This window comes from Panthera onca, chromosome C1 (assembly GCF_046562875.1).
Source record: "Panthera onca isolate mPanOnc1 chromosome C1, mPanOnc1 haplotype 2, whole genome shotgun sequence".
Classification (NCBI taxonomy): domain Eukaryota; kingdom Metazoa; phylum Chordata; class Mammalia; order Carnivora; family Felidae; genus Panthera; species Panthera onca.
Window position 1 is genome coordinate 116,227,170 of NC_138346.1, and position 7,759 is coordinate 116,234,928.

The window sequence follows — 7,759 nt, forward strand, 5'->3', positions numbered from 1 at the left end:
AAACCCCGCGCACAAAGTTAATCACTTGGGTAAATAGAGAATAAAACTAACATCAGTATCATCCTAAAATTCAGAGCCTTTTTTTTTAAGACTAAACAAGAAGTTCCTCAGAGAAACGTGAAGCAGCTAACGTTGAGGGTACATAAGGCTAAGAGAGGGTGACTTTAAAACCTGGAGAAGGCACTAAGCTTCCTTATTCTGCTTTCATTTCCCTTTTCCATATCATTCAGGCGATGTTTCTTCATCTGTGATGGAAAGGAAGCAGCATTCTACATAAGATTTAGTACTATAGCAGATTTCTTTGTTTTTAATCTCTCTATAGATCTTCCTCAACTTATGATGGGGTTACAACCACACAAACCCATCATAAATTGAAACTATTATAGTTGAAAATGCATTTGATACACCAAACCTACTAAACACCATAGCTTAGCCTTGTCTACCTTAAACATGCTCAGAACACTTATATCAGCCTACAACTGGGTAACATCCTCTAACACACACAAAGCCTATTGTATAATAAACTGTTGAATGTGACCTCATCTAATTTCTAATGTAATAAAGTGTTGAATAGCCGATGAATACTGTACTGAAAGTGAGAAATGGAATGGTTGTGTGGGTACAGTTATAAGTGCACTGGTGGTTTACCCTCGTGACTGTGTGGCTGATGCCCTGCTGCAGATGATGTGGAGTATCGTACCACACTTCACCAGCCTAGGGAAAGATCAAAATTCAAAATCTGAAGTAAGGTTTCTACTGAATGTGTATCACTTTTGTACCGTCATAAAGTTGAAAAATTGTAAGTTGGGGATCATCTGTGGCAAAGTAAACTTGCAACTGCCAGGGTGGCCCATTTCAAAGAAACCTACCATACAAAAACCCAGTTTACAGCGTTAGAGTGTTGCAGGATGATTTTGCCTTTATAATTTAAAAAAAAATTTTTTTTAACGTTTATTTTTGAGACAGAGAGAGACAGAGCACAAATGGGAGAGGGTCAGAAAGAGAAGGAGACACAGAATCTGAAACAGGCTCCAGGCTCTGAGCTGTCAGCACAGAGCCTGACACAGGGCTCAAACTCATGGACCGTGAGATCATGACCTGAGCCGAAGTCGGACGCTCAACCAACTGAGCCACGCAGGTGCCCCAGATTTTACTTTTATAAAATGGATTACGTGTACATGGGGTAGACCAGGTAATGACATGCTCCCTTAATGTATTTAAATACTATACATTTTTGTAGACTTATACATACCAGGAAAACAAAATCTGCAGAGAAACTTGAGACTAAAAGCCTCAGGGGGGAGGGAAAAAAAAAAGAAAGAAAAAAGGCCTTAGAAACCACTGCCAAATGGGTTATGAATCATAAGTGAAGATAAAACATGTAGAAAATTATAATTAGGAAAATCAATCCAACAAATATTCCTTAGTTATGGCCTACATATGTGTTAAGCTACAGAACAATACAAAGATGAGTAAGATAGGATTCTGTATTCTCAAGTTAGCTGGTGAGATAAAACTATCTTATGTAGGGTGCCTGGGTGGCTCAGTCAGTTAAGCATCTGACTTAGGCTCAGGTCATGATCTCAGGGTTCGTGAGTTCGAGCCCCGCGTCCGGCTCTGAACTGATAGCTCAGAGCCAGGAGCCTGCTTCGGATTCTGTGTCTCCCTCTTTCTCTGCCCCTCCCCTGCTCTCTCTCTCTCTCTCTCTCTCTCCTTTCAAAAAATAAACAAACATTAAAGAAATAAAATGAAAACAATCTTATGTAATAAAATATGGAATAAGTTCAAACTCTGGGGTATAATTTGCAAGTGTCATAAAAGTATGTAGAAAAGATGAGTGGGCTAGTTAGAGAAGGCTCCATGGAAAGGCAGTGCTTGCGGTAGGTCTTACAAGACAAGAGAAGTCAAGACAAGACAACACAAATGACCACACAATGTGGGAGGCCCACAAGACCAGCCTGACCAGAGCAGAGGTTGAGTGTTAAAAATCTGTTCTAAACTGAGTAAAATGCTCAAGTATGGGCCAGATTATGAGGAAACGCAGCACACCACAGAAAGCATTGGATTGGCAAAAAATGGCATGACAAAAATGTGTCTTAGAAGTACAAGGTAGACTAGATTGAAGGCTGTTGAAATAATTTACATCACGTCAGTAAATATTTACTGAGTGCCTACTACATCATTGCCTTACATACTGTGGAGGACACAAAAATGAATACGATGTACACAACTCCTGCGCTCAAGAAGCTAATCTGTATGGCAAAGACATAAATAATTGTAATACCAAGTAGAAAATTAAAAGAATGGGGACGCCTGGGTGGCTCAGTCGGTTGAACGTCCGACTTCAGCTCAGGTCATGATCTCACGGTTCTCATGGGTTCGAGCCCCGCATCGGGCTCTGTGCTGACAGCTCAGAGCTGGAGCCTACTTCTGATTTTGTGTCTCCCTCTCTCTCTCTCTGCCCCTCCGCTGCTCGTGCTCTGTCTCTGTCTCTCAGAAATAAATGTAAAAAGAAAATTAAAAGGGTGATTTTTCTGTTCTCAGCATCTATGAGATTCTCGAAGAGTCTCGAGGCACTGTAGAGATTTAAAAAAAAAAAAAGGTATCAAGTTGGGGATAAAGAAAGGGGTTTTTTTGCTTAAAAAATTTTTTTTAAATGTCTTTATTTATTTTTGAGACAGAGAGAGACAGAGCATGAGCAGAGGAGGGGCAGAGAGAGAGGGAGACACCGAATCCAAAGCAGGCTCCAGGCTCCGAGCTGTCAGCACAGAGCCCGACACAGGGCTTGAACTCATGGACTATGAGATCATGTCTGATGCTTAACCGACTGAGACACCCAGGTGCCTCTCCCCCCGCTTTTTTTTTTTTTTTTTTTTTTTTTCTTTTAAAGGGGTGTATTCTTAAATGGGCCCTGAAGGAACAACAGGATTTCAAAAGGCAGAAGTGAAGAGAAGGAAATTCCAGACAGTAGGAGGCAAAAATAATACTGTTGGGAAAAGCACTACTATGCAAACTGGGTTCAGTCCCAGGTCAGGAACCAGTTCTGTCCTCTTGAACAAGTTTTATAACCTCTCAGAACTTCAATTTCTCCCCTGTAAAATGAGGATAATTGTATCTAATTCATTGTGTTGTAAAGATTGAATAATAAAACATGGCTTGCTCGCTTCAGCAACACATATACCGAATAATAATGTACAAAGAGCATAGCACATCCATCAACATATAATTGGCACCCAACAAATGTCAGCTGGGCTGTTATAGTCAGAAAGTTAGCGTGAACTGCAGAGGGTGGTAAGCACAGATGTTCTGGAAACATTAAGAAAACTAGTTGTTTTAAGTATGAGGTTCATGTGTGAAGATAGATGTCTTAGTTTGTTCAGGTTTCTATAACAAAATACCTAAACTGGGTAGTTTATAAACAACAGAATTTATTTCTCACAGTTTTAGAAGCTGGGGAGACCAGCCCACTGCAATATAGAATCCTCAGTCCAGGCAGCGAGGGGCAGTAAAAAGAGTGTGGACTTTGAGTCCCAGATCTACCAGTCACTTCCACAGTGATCTTGGACAAGTCTCGCTTAAGTCCCAGTTAGGCCATGTCCAGGAATGAAGGCAGAAAATACCTATCTTTTGCCCAATGACTACATCCATGCTGTGTACTGAGTGTAGGTTTATAGACTCAGTCAGGCAGAGAAATAATGACAAAAAAAAAAAAGACCCTTCTAAAAACAGTTGTCTACATTTTTTCATTTTGTTGAAAGAAATTTGTTTTTATGTATATTTCCTCACTAAGGAAGTAATACCAGGAGGTATAAATACATATAAAGGCACGTAGGCTAAAAGCAAAAAATTAGATATGATATCAGATGTATAAAAAAGGACAGAGAAAAAGACAATCTGAGGTAATTGAGAGTCCCCAAATAGCTTTCTTCTGGAGTTTCTTCTGTTCCTGGGAACAACACCTTTCCAATCTACCTGCTGAGTCTCATCGCTTGTTTTTCCAAACTACACTCTCTGTGGATGTCATCATTGGGTTCATCTATCTGGGTGCTACAGTTTATTTTAAAATAATAAGGATGCCTGGCTGGCTCAGTTTGTAGAGCTTGTGACTCTTGATCTTAGGGTCTTGAGTTCAAACCCCACATTGGATGTAAAGCTTACTTTAAAAAAATTATAGGGGCGCCTGGGTGGCTCAGTTGGTTGAGTGTCCGACTTTGGCTCAGGTCATGATCTTATGGTTTGTGAGTTCGGGCCCCCCATCAGGCTCTGTGCTGCCAGCTCAGAGCCTGGAGCCTGCTTCGGATTCTGTGTCTCTGTCTTTCTCTGCCCCTCCCCCACTCGTTCTCTTCTCTCTCTCTCTCAAAAGTATAGAAACATTAAAAAACTTTTTTTTTTTTTAATTATAAGAAGCTCACAAAATCTCTGTAAAGGCCAGAAAGGCTTGGAGATTATGTCCCCCCTCTAAAATCCCAAACCACACAGAGAATGCTGCTCATCCTATAATGCTACTGAACAGACACAATGCTTGACGTGAACACTCATGCAGGTGACACTGAGGACCAGATGCACGGGTATGGTGCAGCCACTGTGGAACATCTCCTCTATCATCCTCCTCGGAAGGCAGATTCTACAAGGCCTGGTTCATCCCATTCCCATCCTGAAACGATGTCTTACACGAGTGTGTCTGATTGGCAAAGGCTAGGTCACTTTTCTGTGCCTTAACCGCAATGAAGGCTTGGAGACAGAATTTTGGCTTCTAATTTGGAGAAGCAAAATTTATAATGAGAGAAATTCTCCAAACATGACGAGATTGTTCAAAAGATGGCCATAAAAATAAATGAGGACTATATATACTACCGTGGAGTTGTTTTCAGGATTTAATTGCTTAAGTATAGTTTCCAAAAATATGAGAATATGACTTGTACAAATATAAAAAGAACATGGGTCAATATTTTATTCAGCTCATCAGCTGGATCAAAGTTGTGCACTCTCGTAGAATCAGATCAGCCTGCCTCCCTGCCTCAGAGTCTACTAGCCAATGCCCAGACTCCACTGAAAGTATGCCCAATAATCTCTTTTGCCTATTTCTAAGTATTGAAAAAATTTCTTAACACAAGTGGAAACAAGCAAGGTGGAGAAAGAAGTGATACTAATACATTTGCATATTTTCTTATTTTTTAAAATGGGAAGACAAACCATAAATTGTTTAAATGGGTACCTATTATCAAAGGAGGAAGGGAATAATATCGAGAGGACAGATCTACAAGCTAGACTTCTTTGAATATACTTCATTTTGCTAATTTGGCTTTGCACCCCTATAAATGTTTTACATAATTATAAAACAAAATTGCGTAAATTCTAAAAAGTATCTCTAAAAATTAGAAGTAAAATGAGGGGTGCCTGGGTGTCTTAGTTGGTTCAGTGTCTGACTCTTGATTTCAGCTTGGGTCATGATCCCAGGGTTGTAGGATTGAGCCCCATTTGGGATTCCCTCTCTCTCTCTCTCTCTCTCTCTCTCTCTCTCCCTCTGCCCCTCTCCCCTGCTCACACACACACACACACACACACACACACACCCTCTCAAATTTAAAAAAAAAAAAAAAGGGAAGAAGAAGAAGTGAAATGAAACAAATGAACAAATGGTTATACAGGTGGTGGCATAACCATACAGGAAACTATTCCAGGTGACTTACATCCTTAGCAGAATATGGCTGAAGAGGGTGGGGGTGGGGAATCTGTCTCCCCCCCTCTAAAATCCCAAAGTTATTCTCCGTAATGATCTTATTGGTGGTAGACTTGATATTATTATTATGGAATATTATGGGATAAACTGAGTACTTATGTTGATGTTTTAGAGAACTGAAATTTTCAGCATGTTTGAAAGAGGTACAGATGAAAGATTGGTGAAGTTAAGGTAAAAACTCCATAGCCTTCAATTTGGGTCTGAAGTATCAGTGTGAGCTTGGGATTTATTTAATCTATTTATATAATAATTATATATAATAATTTTATATAGAATATATTATAAAATTATATATAAATCAAATCCCCTAGCTCTGTCTATGGAAAGGCTTAGAAACAATGGTCAATCTGGTATCAGTGACACTCCTACTGCTTAGATTTTGGTATTTAAACATCATTTCCACTAAAAAGAACCAGATGTCCTTGGAGAAATGGCTGATTCCAGGTCTGAGGCAGGAATTGTTCAAAATAAGCCTACAACAGTTCATCATACTAGAAAGAAAAGAACTTATTAAAGAGTACTAATGTCATGCCAGATACAGAGACTCGAGAACTTAGGAGCCAATTTGAATAAGTTCCCACTGACCAAAGATGGGACAATATGGATATTAATGAGAACAAAACTATAATGGGTCAAAACACATAAAATATGGTTAAATCCATGAATTCATAATGATACAAAAATAGCTCAATGTTTTGTAATGTAGGGACCTTATTTGGATCTCAATTCAAACAAGTTATTTTTTAAAATGTATGAGACAGGAGAATGTGAATGCTGACATCGGTGGTTTTAAGAAATTGTTGTTAATTTCTTTCAGACCTGATAATGGTCTTGTAGTTAGATTTGTTTAAGAATCTTTTATCTTTTAGAGACACACACTGGAATGTTTATAAAGGGAATAGTATGATGTCTGAGATTTACTTCAAAATAATCTGAGTAGTGTGAGTGTAAATAACACAAGATTGGTCATGTATTGATAACTTGAAGCAGGATAATGGTTTCATGGTGGCTCATTTCACTATTATCTCTACTTTTATATATGTTTAAAATATGAAAAAAAATTATTTTAAAGTCAAATGACCATAAACCTGAAAATGTCTACTACAGAAGATTCAACATTATAACATTGGGTCTCCCCAAATTTATAAAATATATACCTGTAATCATATATACAGCAATTCAATATAAATATAAATATGGCAATTCAAATAAAAACTCTGACAGAATTTTTCAGAAAACTGATTCATTTGGAAAATTTACATGGAATAGATAACATGCACAAAATACTAAGTCAAGTTTGAAAAAGAAAAACATAAGAGTGGTGGTGTGATTGTCCTATCAGACATGAAGAGATATACGGAGCCGTTTTAATCCCCAAAACTCTGTGGTATTGAAGGAGGAATAGAAAAAAAGAACAGATTGGTGAGCTCAGAAACCGATCTTTGTAGGGGCACCTGGGTGGCTCAGTTGGTTAAGCATCTGACTTCGGCTCAGGTCATAATAACACAGTTTGTGAGTTCGTGCCCTGTGTCGGGCTCTATGCTGACAGCTCGGAGCCTGGAGCCTGCTTCAGATTCTGTGTCTCCCTCTTTCTCTGCCCCTCCCCTACTCATGCTCTGTCTCTCTGTCTCACAAATAAATAAACATTAAAAAATTTTTTAAAAAGAAAAGAAACTGATCTATGTATATATGAGAATTTGGTTTATGGGTTTCCCATCACAATGGGAAAACAAATAAAATAAGCTCCCTATTTCACACCATAAACAAAACTAAACTCCAAATGAAATAAAGACTTAAAAACAACAACTATAAAAAAGAAAAAATAATACACACTCTAAAACTATGAAAATTAAATGAGTGTATCTTATTTATATTGGAATGAAAAAAATTTTCTTAAATAAGACAACTGGATGGCTCAATTGGTTAAGCGTCCAACTTTGGTTCAGGTCATGATCTCATGGTTTGTGAGTTTGAGCCCCTCGTCGGGCTGTGTGCTGACAGCCTAGAGCCTGGAGCCTG